At 39.7% G+C, this 17,190-nt stretch overlaps 1 protein-coding gene across 1 annotated transcript in view; it reads right to left on the bottom strand.

The window, feature by feature from the left end:
* shank1 (SH3 and multiple ankyrin repeat domains 1) overlaps positions 1-17,190 on the bottom strand; it is a 116,545-nt gene that overhangs the window by 41,696 nt on the left and 57,659 nt on the right. The gene's annotated exons all lie outside the window — the stretch shown is intronic.

Below are 17,190 nucleotides of genomic sequence, written 5' to 3'. Positions count from 1 at the left end.
CTCGTCCCAAACTTTGTCTCTGTCTTGTCTCCTCTCTCCCTCCCTCTTTCTCCCTGTTTCTCTTTCTCTCGGCATCACTTCCAGCTCTCGTCCCAAACTTTGTCTCGCATTAATTCGTCCAAATCAAATTTCCCAGGTCCCTGATGTGTTTGATTCAGACAGCGGAGTGCACCAGTCTGTCCGTCACTGCCAACTATGGACTGGTTGGTATTCCTGCCCACCTCTGGTCATCTCTGCCGGGCACTGCAGACGATAAAACACTCAACAATATACAAGCAGGAAAGTACGGTTTAGAATAGTACCCAACTCTAGATTTCAGGACAAAAAGTACAAAGAAACTAATAATAATACTGCTTTAATATTACACAGGGCTTTTCTATTTGTTGTTTAGTCCATGCACTATTTAGCCACAGCTGCCTGGGACAAACTGACAGAAACAAGGCTGCCAATCTCCGTTTTTGGTCCGTCCGACTCGACATAGACTGATAAACGTGGCCGATATTTGGACTTTCAGAGTATCGTCTATCAGCCTTAAACCTCCAGCAGAGGGCGATGTTTCGTTTTGGTCGATTTGACACCGATTCTAAACATCGGTATCAACATCGGCCATGAAAATAACGGTCAATCTCCGACCTCTGACCTCGACCAACACTCCCGCGTGCTCCACATTCATACAAGTGGGTGAAGTGTCTTGCCGAAGGACAAAATGGCAGGATACATTAAAGTGACGCCAGCAGCAGGCCAGATTACAGGTTACAGGTCAGATCTGTGGAGCGGCGACCCCACATCACAGTAACAATGCATGTTAGACACTTGTAGTTGAATCAGATAAATACCATGGTGAGAAACATTCCAAGAAAAGCAGGCAGTGGTGTGAGTACTCAATTTTGTTACTTAAGTAAAAGTACAGATATTGGGGCAAAAAAATACTCAAGTCAAAGTAAATGTATCACATGAAAAAATCTATGTACCATATTTTCCGGAATATAAGTCACACTTTTTTTCATAGTTTGGCCGGGGGAGCGACTTAGACTCAGATGCGATTTAAATGTGAAATATATGTTTTTTCTTCATTATTATGCATTTTTTGGCTGGTGCGACTTATAAAATATGGTATCCAAGTATGAAAGTACCCGTTTAACTTTTTACTCTTTAAGTACATTGCATTTTTAAAGTATTTTGCACAAATTTTGAGGTCTTATGAAGCTTTAAATGTAGTGATTTTGATAAAAATTTGTGTTCAATTTTGTTCAACAGAAACAACTGAATCCATAGTTTTTCTCTCTATCAGTTTTAATTTATATATTTGTGTTTGTTCAAATTATGAATGTGTTAAAAATAAACCCTCTGTCTTTTCTGCAGGTCTCAAACAATAATAAAAAATACTTTTACTTTTCAGTCCTGTTTGCTTGGTGGCATCCCAAACTTTTCTCCATGGAGATAGATACATTTAATGTCGTATTATGGAGGATTGTAGGTAAAGCATTGACATCTCCATGGAGACCCTACATCGGAAAAGTTACATAGTGCACATTTAAGTAAGTGGAATTCAACCCTCATTAAAAATCCTCCAATTTCTCAATATCCTGACACCTGCTTATCACTTTCAGCCAATCACAGCCTGCATACTTTACCTTTAAACCAATCAGCTTTCAAGACACTGTCCCCTCTCCTTCATCCTCCAGTTACAAAACTCTTCTACCTTGTCCATCGCAGCAGCAGAACTGACAGCCTCTTCAACCTTCCCATCTGCTCCTCTTCATCTTCAACTTATTTTTCACTCAACAAATCGGACACTTTTCATAGTAAAATGGTTCATTCCATCACATTTCCCGTCGCACGTCTCTGATTTAGATCCAGCCTTCTGCTTTTGTCCATTGTATGAGATCCACCATATGTAGAATGCAGTATTTCAGATGTGTAACTGTGGGGGCTGCATGGATACACATAGCAACAATACTCCAATAGAATAGAATAGAATGCATTTATTGTCACTATACACATGTACAACACCATACACATGCACAACGAGATTAAAAACAACTCACCCTCCAATAGAGACAGACATGGGACACTACAACACAATATAACTAAGATAGCTAGTGCCAGACATTAAGACATTTAAAACATTTAAAACACCCCAGACTACAACTCTCAACAAAATTTACAAGTAAATACTGCAGAGTCACATACTGCACTGAACCAGTATTGCACTATATTAGCTATTGCACTGATAAATATTGCACTGTGTTAAATATTGCACTACATTAAATATTGCACTGTATTAGATATTGCACTCAGTCAGACACATTGCACTGTATTAAATATTGCACCATATTAAATATTGCACAAGTCGGAGGTCAGTGCATACGTGAATTCAACGGGGTTATGGCACTTGGGAAAAAACTTTTTTTTGAGTCTGGTGGTCCTTGCTTCAATGGCCCTGTAGCGCCTTCCCGAGGGCAGCAGGTGAAACAAAGCCAGGGTGGGAGATGTCCTTAATAATGTTTTTGGTCCTGCTGAGGCAGTGGGAGGTGTAAATATCCATCGAGAGGGGAGAGGGCAGCCGATGAATAACACCCAATCAAACTCAGGGATTGGTACTTAGCAAACTAATTCATTTATGTCTAATAGGACAGACAAAAATTCAAGCTCAGTCGACTTCAGAGGTTGAGTTAAAGATGCACTGTGTAACTTTTCTGGTGAAAGAGTCGGATACTTACTTCTATCCATGAAGATGTTAGTGCTTTCCGGTAGAGTGTTCGACAGTATGTTGTTAAACTAAGTGATTCTTAATGTATTCAAGCAAATCAAGTTACAGGTCAGATCTGTGGAGATATGAGCCACCATTTACTGAACTGGATTGTGATTCGTTAGTACTTGGATGGGAGATTACTGGGAAAATCAGGTGCCACAGTGGAGCACCAGTTTTGTCTTTAACATGGACTGTATAAAGAAGTGGACTAAGTGAGTGTGACGTTACCCATAGCGTAGCATAGTTCGTCGAGGCTAGAGCGGTTATAGGGGCGAATTTGAAGCAGAGTTCCATGTTTGGAATTCCAACCGCGAGTATCATAGCAACCAAAGAGCCAATCCAGAGTGAGGCTGTGGAAGATAACACCCCTTCCCACCCTGCAACGCCAGTTTGACATGGAGAAGGTACTTAGCAACGCTGTAAATTAAACCTGTTGCTAACGCTAGTGGGAGTGACCTCAGGGAAAGAAGGTGCCTCATCGATTTGTTATTAATGTTCATATCTACACACATTTACACACAGAATAGCGACATAAAATTACCAGGATCATGTACAGTGGGTTAATACGAACAACAGTTACAGAGAGAGGGGCAACAGTTTTTCAATAGATAGTGAATTGGAGCCAGAGTTGGTGGAGCTGGAAGCGCGCCCATACTCACTTCCTGTTAGGAACACGGCGGCTAGCAGGTTAGCTACGTCCATTTATATATACAGTCTATGGTGCTTAGGCAAGTGTATGTGTGTGAATGAGCGTTACAGTAACAGTCAGAGGAGCCGGTAATGCAAATCCGCAGCCTCGCTTCTGTCAGTTTGCCCCAGGGCAGCTGTGACTACAATCGTAACTTACCACCAACGAGCGTGAAGTGAAAGAATAACGCTCTTTAAAGTGATTTGGTTTGCGATGAAAGACGCTACATAAATCCAATGCATTAATATCATTACCATGCGAGATAGATGCGTTAGTGTCACACTGCGGAACATTAAAAGGCTAACATCATCATCAGGTGGCAGACACTACACCAGAAATGTTACACAGTGCAGCTTTACATTCACCCAAATTATTCTTTTTATTTTTGACAATCAGTGAGTTTCAGAATTAGGACAGATGCCAGAACGATCAACAATTTAAAACAAAATATTATGTCTTTTTAATGTCCTAAAAGTACTAAAAACCCATTGATATGAGTTTGAATTTTAGTAGTGTGGGTTTATTAGTACTGCCATAGTTATAGTAGTGATAGTAATTGTTGTAGTAGTAGCAGTTTGTGCGTAGTAACAGCTGCAGTTGTAGGAGCAGCAGTAGCAATAGTAGTAAATGGAAAAATTGTATTGTATTGCACATCAAGCAGAGAGAGTAGAGCTGTTAGTTAAGATGGGAGTAGCATTGGTCTCATGACAGTTAATGAAATCTAACGCAGTCCCTTTGGTAACAGCGTTCATCTGTACAATCCCGGATCACAAACGCAAACATATGGGGCATAATGTTACTAAACACAGCTCTACAGGTGCTAGCAACAATTCCTCCAAAACTGCTAAAGCCTACATGCTAGCAGATCCACACTGCAAAGGTAGTGTCCTCAGATGCCCTCCACAACTGCATTAAAAACTCCATCCCCAAAAGCTTCATTCACAAGCGACACCAACATTCACAGTCAGACAACACAATGCTTTCCCCTCAACCGTCAATCCCGGTTTAATTTGGCATTATTTGGCAATTTTGCAAAACATGCCTAGCTACGTTGAGTCTGCATTTTAGCTCCCATGCCACAGCTAACATGTTATGCACCAAAAACATCACTCACTACAGCTGTCACCTTGGTTCACTGTTACAATTTGTGTTTTTTTTACGCTAGAAAAACTCAAAACCTTGTGCAGAAATACCCAAAATAAAGCTCATTTTAGCCTTGCCATAGAAAGGTGTCAGGGAAAAGGCAGGAACTTGTCATGCATGCAGCATCGCAAATCTGCTCTGCCTTCCTCGCCAACATCGCTCAATTGGTGTCACTGTTTGAAAAATGATAGAGAAATGGAGAAGAAGAAGTATTGTTTATTTACGGTATTGGAACGGAATAGTTTTAGCATGTTGTGAGTGAGAGGGACACTGGGAGCCGACATCATTGCATAACCAATCAGCATGGCAGTGTCAAGCAGGAGAGCAAAGCCGGCACCACCGCATCGCTAGAAAGAAGACAACACAACTACTAGCATGGTCGAAGCGTGCTTGTTCCAATGTGTCAATCAATGGGAATAGCTGTCCGTTTCATGTTGATAGCAAATGAGAGAAAGAGAGAGAGAGAGGGATGAGAAAGGGAGGAAGAAGGAGGAGGAGGCGTGCGCGGATGGATGGATTTTTAGCGGGATTTGCTACCTGTAAATAAACCAAACATTCATCGGCCCGAGAGATGGCCAGGAAGACGATAAGGAAAAACTGTCATCGCCGTAGCCACCAGCTCCGCGGTATGCCCCCAGCGCCATGGCCCCTTCCTCTCCTCCTCCTCCTCCTCTCCTCTCCTCCTCCTCCTCTCCTCTTCCTCCTCCCTCCTCCTCCTCCTCCTCTGCTGCTTCGGTTCCCTCGTCTGCGATCCTTTCCGCGCAAAAACGGTGGCGCCGGCGGTAGATAGCGAGGAAGGAGAGCTGTGGGCAGAGGAGAGCGCGCTACCAAGCCCCTTCATACTTAAGGAATACGGAGCGAAGGAGCGAAAGAGGGGAGAGAGGAGGAGAGGAGAGGGAGAGATGCTTGGCTGCGACTGCGACAGAGAGAGAGGAGAAGACTGAGAGAAGGAGGGGCAGAGGTGCGTATGAGAGATCCATTCGTTTAAGAGGCTAGAACAGCGTAAAGCGGTTTGAATAGGGTTTTTATTACCGTTTCTTCAAAGGCTGCATTATAATAGCACAGCAGCCCCACCTCCCACTATCTGTCAATGCCATCATCGTCCATTCATAAAAACAGCGGTCCCATACAAGAGTTATTATCAAAAACACCTGTGGATTTGGAAGCACGTACAGTGGGAATTCCGGCCAGTTGGGGGCGCTCGTGCCAGGATTACGTTAAACAGGTTTCATAATGTGTAACAAGCAGTTTTGCAACCTGTTTTTTTCCCTATATATCTGCATTATGCAACAAATAAAAGGAAATAAGTCGAGGTGAGTTTATTTATAAAGCGCATTTGAAAACAACCACGACTGTCCAAAGAGCTGCGACAGTGCAATTTTATAAAAGTAAAAGTACAAAAACACAATACACGAAAAGATCCACTCAGTTTGTGTTAAACGCCAGCGCATACACATGAGCTTTCAACCAAAAATAATGATATGCATATAGAATAGAATTGGATAGGCTAGAACTGAATTGAAGAGAATAGAAAATAATTGATTAGACTAGAATAGAATAAAATAGAATAGGAAATAGAACAGAATTGAATAGATGTTTTTCTTGTATTAATATGAGCTTTCAACAAATAATAAAATACATATGGAATAGAAAAGACAGAATTGGATAGAATAGAAATGAAGAAAATAGAAAAGAATAGAATAGAAAATAATAGGATAAAATTTACTAGATTAAAATAGAATTGAATAGAATTGACTAGACACAGCTTGTGTTAAACACCAGGGCAACAAAAGTTTTCAACAAATAATAAAATGCATATAGAATAAAATAGAATAAATAGAATAGAATAAAACTGAACTGAATAGAATAGGATAGAATAGAATAAAATTGAATATAACTGAATAGAATTGAATTAAACTGAATAAAATAGAATATAATTGGATAGATTACAACAGAATAGAACAGAAAATAATAGAATAGAAATTACTAGAATAAAATAGAAATGAAGAAAATTAAATAGATACAGATGTTCTGCTCAGCTTCTGTTAAACACCAGGGCAACAAAAGTTTAAAAAAAAGAATAGAGTAAAACTGAAAAGAATAAACCTGAACTGAACAGAATAGGATATAATATAATAGAAGTGAATAGAATAGAATTGAATAAAATTTAACATAACTGAATATAATAGAATAAAACAGAATTGAATAGAATTGAATGGGACAGAACAGACTAGAATAAATTAGAATAAAATAGACATTTCCTCCTGAGCGTCCAGTGCAGCGGTCACTGGGCTTAAATCACAAGTAGGAACGACACAGGACTAATCATCACAGCATTATCACTGCAGCAATCAGGAGCAAACCACTTTTTCTGTAAAAGTAAAAAGCTTGGACAAATGAATACAGATCCATGAGAATCAAGGACACAAATATGACACATCAATATGTAAAGAACATTTGGGGGAAGATACATTCCCATATGGTTTTAAATCATCTCTATTGCAATTACTACACAAATATAAGGAGATTAATTGTATTTATGATGTACAAGCCTGACGAGCTTCTCAAACCGTTCATACTTGGGTAATTATTAGTCTAAAGTACATGGTAAACATTCACATTTTTATATAGCGCTTTTACATGTTCAAGACACTCAAAGCGCTATTACAATAAAAGATCATATTGACATTGATAATCCCAGTAAAAACACATAAAAAGCGGAACAAACCAATATTCAGCCAGTGGTGTTACTTCTTCAGCTCTCTACAGCTCATGTTTTAGCGGTTGCCAAATAAATAACACAAAAATCCCCTTATTAGTGCAAAATATTCAGCCCCAAAATATATAGTTCCAGGTTTCATCTATTGGATGTTAAATCGATTAAGGTCGTATTGTTACAGGCCAGTTACCCCCCAAACACCACATTCATACATAAGAGCGGTAGAGTGGACAGAAACACTGCAGGAGAGTTAAGGAGCTGACCATGAAGCAGCTGCTGAGGGACAGAGGCTAGGAAGGAAAGAAGGAAGGAAGGATGCAAGGAAGGACAGATAAAAAGATGGAGGAAGGAAGTACACTGCAAAAAAGTACAACACCTTCTGAATATTGCATTTGGTTAGTAGTAGTTTCCTACAATTTTAGATTTATACATTTTTTTTAACAAGAAAATTCAATTGCCTTTCAGACTATTGTCAAGCCCGCAATAATGAGTTATACATTCTATTGTTGAGATGATCATATGAACATTTTGAACTCAATTTCGACACTGAATACAAGGCTGATATTTTATACCGATTTCAATACCAAAATCAAACATTTTCAAAAGCTTCAGCAATGAAATGTGAGAGATTTATTATTTTATTTATTGCAGATCCACAGCAGGAAGTATCACATGTAAAATTCTGTTGGAAGCGAGATTTAATAAGCTGTTAAAACGTGTTCCTGCTCGTTTCGGAACAATTATGAATATTAATGTTATGTACTTTAAGTTGTTTTCTTTTTCTAATAGTATTTTCTTACATTAGTTTTAAAGCAGACCTGCTGTGCTTGTGTCTGTTCTATAGTTATAATCTATGACACTCGTGGGTCATTATGTTATAATCTGGACATTTTGAATCGCAATATTCATCTAAAACGACATAATAAATGAAAACAAGTTCACTGACTTCCGCGTTAGAAAACTGAAGTGCCCAGTGGGAGCTGACGTCGGCATAAACGTCATCACAACAAAGTCAGTCCCTTCTATGGATAGCTGCAGATCACACTAGCGAGCAGCAGATTTTTTTCTTTTTCATTTGTACAGAAAATGGCAAAGCAACACTGCCAAATCCTACGCATATCACCGATTAAGAAAATAACACTGGAGAATAAAGTGCGTACGTCACAGTGGGCGTGTACCGGTGGAGGTGAAAATAGGACTTGATCGGCAAAATGGCATCTTGAAAATAAGCGATTAAAGATTACTCAAACGCAAATGAATCACTCAAAACACAACTTCGAGAGGATAAATGACAAAGAAACAAAATCTCTGAAAAGTCCATTTTGCAGAATAGGTCTGATTTAACATAGCTCAAGATAATTCTAAAAATATTCAGGAAATGTCCAGGTTTGATACTAATAATCTAATCTAATCTGATCCAACATGATCTCCATCAAATGTTAATATGAGTACAATCAAGCAAACAATAAACAAAGTGTACACACAGCAGCCATAAGAACTAATCCCGGTCAAACACACACAGCAGTATATAGACTAGTCATGAAACATCTGCACACTCACATCATCTCTGATCATCCGTCTCCATAGTCCTGTTGTTTAGTCCTCCAGTCTGTCCCGGTGTCCCCGCTAAAGCCGCTCTCCCTCTTTAGCTAGCGCATGTTGTCTGTGTGTGTGCTAGCATGCCTGTAGCCCCGAGACAGAGCAATACAAAACAAGAGGGAGGGGGCATGGCTGCTTGCTAGTACACAAAACATTTAGTTGATACAAGAACTAACACTGGAACGGAATACTCATTTGATCAGTACTATGAAGGATTGTGGTCGCAGTCAGTAGTACTACAAGACCACGTGAAATGAAAGAACTTTGTGGTGAGAATTGTGATATATAAATAGGCCTACAGGACAATTTGTAACATTTATCTCTCAAATTGAAGGGTGAAACAATAGTAAACATATAAAACAATGTTGAACCCTGGCCATAGACTGTTCAAAGAAGTGGACTGAGTGAGTGTGACGTCACCCACAGCGTTCAGCTCCAGTCAAATGAAGCTCATAGAGGATAAAGGTTATAGCAGCCAATTTGGGATTTGTCTGCTAATTAATGTTCATATCTTGATTTATGGACACAATAGCGAAATAAAAACGCCAGGATCATGTAGAGCGGGTTAATAGGAACATTTTTAAGACCAAAATGACAAGTGTGACAGTAGCAGTTACGGAAAGATGGGCAACAGTTTTTCAGTGTAAAGTGAATTGGAGCCAGAGTGGATGGAGCCGGAATCGTACCCATGCTCACTTTCTATTTGGAACGTAGCGGCTAGCAGGTTAGCAATGTCTATTTACACTGCCTGGCCAAAAAAAAGTTGCCACCTGGATTTAACTAAGCAAATATGTTGGGGTTAGTGCAGTTGGTCAGGTCGAGGTTCAGCAACAGTCTGTGCTCAAAGAATGAGGTCAGCTGACACCTGAATATACTACTGGTATATCTTTGGGATGTGCTGGAGAAGACTTTGTGCAGCGGTCAGACTCTAACATCATCAATGCAAGATCTTGGTGAAAAATTAATGCAAAACTGGATGGAAATAAATCTAGTGACATTACAGAAGCAAATTCAAAACAATGCCACAATCTGTAATCAAAGCTAAAGGTGGTCCTACGAAATATTAGAGTGTGTGGCTTATTTTTTTTTTTTTGGCCAGGCCGTGTATATACAGTCTATGACCCTGACAAAGAACAAAAAAATCTGTCTAGTCACGGGCAGATGCTTCCACATGGTTCCCATCCAATAACATTTCTCACTGAATAAAACTCTCTGTCCCTCCAGTTACTTCCTTAAGGTTCTCATCCAAAAAAATCCCTTTCAGTTTCATGTATAATATTTCTAAAGTAAAGTATTTATTTATTTAGGCTATTTTTAATTAAACAGCAATTTTACGATACGTGGGATCTCATTATGTTCACTCAAAAGCATCAAAATCTGGTACAAAATGTTGCTACGATAATGTTGTTAATGTTTTTTTTGTTGTTGTTCTTTTAAGTAAGTCATGCTAGCTTGATGAAACAGTTTAGCGTAGCATGGCGGTGCTAGCTGTAGCAGTAGTGTATTGGACTTGTCCTTATTTGACCCTCCATTGGACCAGAACTGATTTCTTTTTGGCGGAGAGCGAGCAGCAGCGTGTAGTTTACTCCGAGCATCTGTGGCGCTGACAGGAAAACAGAGAGGGCTATAAGCAAGATTAAGACTGGAATTACCAAGCAGCCATTTTGGTTTGATTAAAAATGAATGGGTTTTGTTCATATGAAAAAAAAGCATTTGTATATGGTCAAAGATTCTAAGTCTAACTCTGTATATGAACACTAAAGGAGGTTAAAACTGGAACTTATGTCTGAATAAGACTTATTTAAAAGTATTATTTAAAGCAGACATATTGTGCTTGTGTCTGCTGTATGGTATAATCTATGACACCCATGGATCATTATTAGGGCTGGGAAATATACAGATATAATTTTGCATAAATTTTGATATACATTTGGCCATATCGTAAATATCGATACAATGTAATCCGGTGAAAATAGTTAGTTTCCCTGGCTCTCTTGGCTCCTCCTCCTCTCACACAGAGACACAGACAGCTTCATGTGTCCTCCTTAGACAGCTTCATGTGTCCCCTCTGCAGACAACTTCACGTGTCCTCTGCAAACAGCTTCATGTGTCCTCCTTAGACAGCTTCATGTGTCCTCCTTAGACAGCTTCATGTGTCCTCCTTAGACAGCTTCATGTGTCCTCCTTAGACAGCTTCATGTGTCCTCCTTAGACAGTTTCATGTGTCCTCTGCAAACAGCTTCATGTGTCCTCTGCAGACAGCTTCATGTGTCCTCTGCAGACAGCTTCATGTGTCCTCTGCAGACAGCTTCATGTGTCTTTTACAGACCGCTTCACGTGTCCTTTACAGACAGTGTCACGTGTCCTCTGCAGACAGCTTCATGTGTCCTCTGCAGACAGCTTCATGTGTCCTCTGCAGACAGCTTCATGTGTCCTCTGCAGACAGCTTCATGTGTCCTCTGCAGACAGCTTCATGTGTCCTCTGCAGACAGCTTCATGTGTCCTCTACAGACAGCTTCATGTGTCCTCTGCAGACAGCTTCATGTGTCCTCTGCAAACAGCTTTATGTTACTCAGCGTTTACTGCAAAATGCACACAGAAACTGTCCCAAACTAACTCCAGGCTGTGTCCCCACAAAGGAAAGAGCTGTGTGGGCTGGAGTTTCTCTCATAAAAGTTAGCTAAGGAGCTAAATTATTAGCCTCACATGCTAACTCATACTGTATCTACCCATCGTGCGCTAACACATGTCTATGCTGCACTTTCTCATCGGCCTCATCAGCCTGTGGAGGATGTATTTCACATAAAAAAAATATCGAGATATACATTTTTTATGTGTTACTGATTAAGAAAATAAAATTGGAGAACAAAGTAAGTACGTCACAGATGGCGTGTACTGGTGAAAGTGAAAACAGGGATTGAAGGGCAAAATGGCGTCTTGAAAATAAGCGATTAAAGATTGCTCCGACATGCACGAATCACTCCAAATGCAACTTCAGAGGGTAAATGGCGAGCGTAAACAACTATAAAATATTCAAAAGCTCTGAAAAGTCGACTTTGCAGAATAGGTCTGCTTCAAAAGTGCACTGCGTAACTTTCTGTCAACTTGTTTTTCTCCACAGAAATGTTATTGCTTTGTGTGAAAAGTTCCTCAGTATGGCATTACACTTATCTATCTCCATGGAGACAAGCAGGTAGGCCAAGTAACAAGTCAGATCTATGCACAGGACGAGTATAAGGTAAAAACACACACAAAAAAAGCTCGTTTAATTTCAGACTGTAGAAAAAAAAAATAGAAGCAAAACCATAACATCTCCAGGGAAACCAGAAAATGTCGTACCCTGAATAAGAAAAATTACGCAGTGCACCTTTAAAGAAATAATAAAATAAGACATGCAGAAAGAGTATGACTTTCCTGCATTAGATTAATTAGTGTTGCCGTTAATTGTTCCAGCAGTGAGTCCAGTCTGATTATGAAACCTGTCAGCTCTCACTCTGTTACACCGTCACGCTCTGTCATGGCCATAAAGTGCAAAGTGAATAATAATATATAATAATAACAATATGATGACAAAATGAGATCACTGAGTGTGTGCGCCCTCCAGTGGTCACTGCAATGTCAAGTACTACGTTACATCACACAAGACTGACCTGATTAAAGCCAGGTGTTTCTGATTACAAACACCTGGATATCTGCTAGACCAATCACACTGTTCCTTACCCCTCCAAATAGTTCAGTATTACGAATGATTCAGGCTTAGATACTACTTCATAAACCGGAAGAAATTTTGTGTTTATGCTAGCTCTAACCACGTCTCACAGACCTGGAATCACCAAGAGATCGGCCTTATACGAATTTGATTTTATTTACTAAGCAAACATGAGTTATGTTTGGGTGACATCAGTGTCTCATGAAGTAGAGCTCTGCACCTTGACCTGAAGCCACGCCCGAAGCATGGAAACACAACTGGGCTGGAGGGAGCCGCACCAAACAAACCCGCTCCAAGACAGCCCCAAGCGAACTGTGCCGCTGGAAAAGAGGCTATACTGTACCTTTAAAGTAAATGAAAGAAATGCTACGCTAATTCACTGCTAACTTACTCCCAATCCCATATATTAATGAATAGTGCTGCGTTATTGTCTTAAAGGGCCTATGACAGGTTGGACTACTATCTTATTTTACACACTTAAGTTCATTATATTTAAGATTTTGCTACAAAAAAAAAAAAAAAAAGTTACAATTTCTTTCATAATTTGGCCACTATTGGGGTTTCAAATTTTACTTCCTGGTTCAAAATCATGACATCACAGTAGGGAATTCCATAACTGTTACCTAGCAACCATATAGTACACTGGTCCAAAACTCATCATGATTTGACAAACACAAATATAAGAAAACACCTTCAAAACACTTCTCTACTTTTCTTCACAAACTGCTTCGTGCTTGGGGTAAAACTATAATTCATAATAATAACAACAGGTTTTACCCCACCGAATTAAGCAGAAATTAGAGAATCGTCTGAACCTGTCGTACGCACTTTAAACCCTGCCTTTCCAAGTGCCCTTCACGCTTTCACCTCCAGATGGCGTCACCGCAGGGAACGGAGGGCGATGAGAGGAAAATGAAAAAGTACAGGAGGCCGCTGGAGCGTTGATGAATAGATTGAGAGGGAGGAGCAGAAAGGGGTACGCTGCAAGGAATTATGGGGGAAATGTTCTTGACCTGTTTAACCACATGCCGAAACTTGAAGAGAAAGTAAGAGATACACAAGTACGAAAAGTAACAGTAACACATTAATCTAAGACAATACTTTTTCCAGATGCTAAAAACACTTTAAAAAGGCCCATATTACTCTACTTTCTGATGTGTTATAATGTTGTTTGAAAATACCATGCATTGTTCAATCACCTTATACTCAGTGGTGCTAAGACAGTTTTGTAGCCACAGTTGCCCTGGGATAAACTAACTAAAGTGAGGCTGCCGATCTGCCCCATTAGCCCTTGCGACCCCCACCAACACACCATATTCATAGTATAGGTGAAGTGTCTTGTTTAAGGACACAACAACAGTCACTAGAGTCACTGCTGCCCCGCTGTGGTCCATCGTATACCCTTTGGTCTCCCATCCAAGTACTAACCAGGACCAGCTTTGTTTAGCTTCAGAGATTGGACTAGATCAGGCTTTTCCAAGATGTATTTTCATTCACTCCTCACTCGGTCAGACGTTGTTGGCAGCGAGAAATTTTGGAGCGGGGTCACATTGATGGAAGCAGGACTTTTTCAGGACCAAAGACTAGAGATAGAACGTTATATTTGTTGGACAATATTTAGACTTTTGAGCACATCGGCTAACGGCTAAACATCCACTGCAGGCCAATGTTTTGTTTTGGTCGATCTGCCTAAAACATACAAACAAAGATTTATATTAACACTTTAATGCGAAGAGATGGCTGTACATAACAGTTATAGGCTTGTGGTAATGTAGGCTTGGGGGGAGTTTGTAGTAAATTTTAAATACATAATTTGAGGAAAATAATCAAAATCTGACCCACATTGGTCCAAAAATATCAGCAGAGTGTATCGGCTGTCGGTTGCTCTGAATTCTAAACAATTGTTATCCGCATCGTCCAAGAAAAAAAACATCATTCGACCTCTACCAAAATTCAAGTAGACTATAGTTTGAGTATAAACAGTGATATTAAGGTTGGAAGATTTTGGGGAAAAGAAATACAATTACTTTTTGATGTATTTATTTTATATTATGAATTTGCGATTGCAGTAAGAATTGCGATTTGTATTAAAAAAAAGAGTAGAATTCTGTTCAGAGTGCACATCATAAACAACATCAGAAGTATAAGCATTTAAAGAGGGGGTATTTTACTTCTATGAGGTATTAAAGAGGAGTATTTTACTTCTATGGGGTATTAAAGAGGAGTATTTGACTTCTATGGGGTATAAAATGCTAACACATAACATATTTAGATCACCATGTTACCTTAAATGGTTTTGAAAATGCGATATTCGCCAAAAACAACGTATTAACACGTTTTATCATTATCACTTTCATTTGTGACACTATGAGTCTCCCCTTCCTTTGCTCTCTGCTCTAAGTCACTCCCCCTTCAGAGCGCTATCACAACACAATCAGCGTGCATCTTGCTAATGAAACTACTGCATATCACATCAGGTTTGTGAAGTTGCTGTGTACTGTTTTGCATCATGTTTTTTGTATATTTTAGGAGAATTGTCGTGTGGGAGCATGGGCGACGTAGGCTTGAGGGCGGAGCCTTGTACAAAATCTTACAGCTGACCGTAAGCGGGGTTCAAATAGGGCATGGGATCGCTAAATTACTCAAACATGCACGGATGACATCTAAAACCTTTTCAGGGATGTTTTTGATGAGGGAACAACATTATAATATGGTAGAAAGCTAAAAAACTAACTATTTTGCATCTGTAACAGAATACTGAAATATGAACTGATACAGGGATTTTATGAATTTCAGAACATGTTTATAGACGTTTAAACTACAGGTTCAACAAGATTCTTTTTTTTCTTCAAATAAAAAGACAAGAATATTTTGTAGTTTGCTGAGTTTGCAGACATTCTATAACCTAAATAATTTGATTTTATTACGAAATATTGTGCAGTTAGTTTATATTTGAAAAAGTAACCAACCAAGCTATCCCATTAGACTAACTCGTTATTTCACAATTATTTCTTGAATCCTCTTCAGAAAACACCCTCACGGTTGGAGCCGGGCCCGCTGCAGTCTACGCCTCTCCACAGCTTTAATTATACATGACGTGTGTGTTAGCGCCCGCGTTCGAACATACGATGTGAATTCGCGCTGACGCTAACTGCGACGCTAGCATGAAATGTCACAGAGAGCCTGTTAATAATAAATGATCATGTGTGAATGTGCCACTATGGAGCAGAGTCTATGGGCTAAATTAAACATGTGAATATAACAGCTGTGTTTCTATGTAAATACGTCCAGTTCACCCAGACCTGGATCCTGAAATGAGTTTGCCTGGAGTCACAGCAGACTTCATGACTACAAAGATTACTTTATCACAAATGAGAATATATTTGAGCTTAAGTAAAGAGAGAGACAGTACCAGACAAGAAATAGTACATGAAACTAACTCATGCCACTGATGCCATAATAACCTTAAAGCAGGAATATCCCTCATAAATGATTCTAAATGTACAACATCATTTAAAAACAAAAGCAATAAACAAATGAAATACTTTAGACAACTTTACAGCTCAGTAAAGTACAGAGAGAAAGTACCTATGATAAATATTGACCAAAAAAAGTATTGTTCCATACTGAACTAGAAGTCAGTGTAGTAATTATCATGACAGGCCTACTCGGTCTGTGTGGTACTCGGTCTGTGTGGTACTCGGTCTGTGTGGTACTCGGTCTGTGTGGTACTCGGTCTGTGTGGTACTCGGTCTGTGTGGTACCCGATCTGTGTGGTACCCAGTCTGTGTGGTATTCAGACTGTGCAGTACTTGGACTGCGCGGTACTTGGTCTGTGTGGTACTCAACCTATATGATACTCGGTTTGTTTGGTACTCGATCTGTGTGGTACTCAGTCTGTGTCATACTTGGCCTGTGTGGCACTAGGCTTGTTTGGTACTCGGCCTGTGTGGTACTCAGTCTGTGTAGTACTCAGTCTGTGTGGTACTCAGACTGTGTGGTACTCGGCCTGTGTGGTACTCGGCCTGCGTGGTACTCGGCCTGCGTGGTACTCGGCCTGCGTGGTACTCGGCCTGCGTGGTACTCAGCCTGCGTGGTAGTCGATCTGTGTGGTAACTATCAGAACATTTGACACATACTTCGCAATGATTGGTCAAAGCGTCAACAGCAGAACAAGCAGAAACAATCAAACTTTAGTTAAATCCCATTGAAATAAAAGCCATATAAAAAGTCATATTTCCCTGCACAAATACATCAAAGCACTTCTTCCCTATGCACCATTTACCCAAACTAATTAGTCTATATTTCTACTAAAACTGAAGTACGTCTGTCAGTGTCACCATGTTTGTTTTGGTTCACAGCGCTGTCCTGTGATTGGTCACTTTCACGAGAATTCATGTTGCTTGCAAGGTGTAAAAGGTGCAAAAAATGTTAAAGAATTGGGAGTTTAAATAGATTTGCATTCTTTTTCTTGTTACATAACAGCACTAATCAAAACTAATCACAATTTTCAATAATAAAAAACACCTAAAAACAATAGACAATCCAAAATCTGCTTCTGGCATGTTTCTACTGAC

The sequence above is a fragment of the Periophthalmus magnuspinnatus genome, chromosome 8 (genome assembly GCF_009829125.3).
Source record: "Periophthalmus magnuspinnatus isolate fPerMag1 chromosome 8, fPerMag1.2.pri, whole genome shotgun sequence".
In the NCBI taxonomy this organism is placed as follows: Eukaryota; Metazoa; Chordata; class Actinopteri; order Gobiiformes; family Gobiidae; genus Periophthalmus; species Periophthalmus magnuspinnatus.
This window is presented reverse-complemented; position numbering and strand designations above follow the sequence as displayed.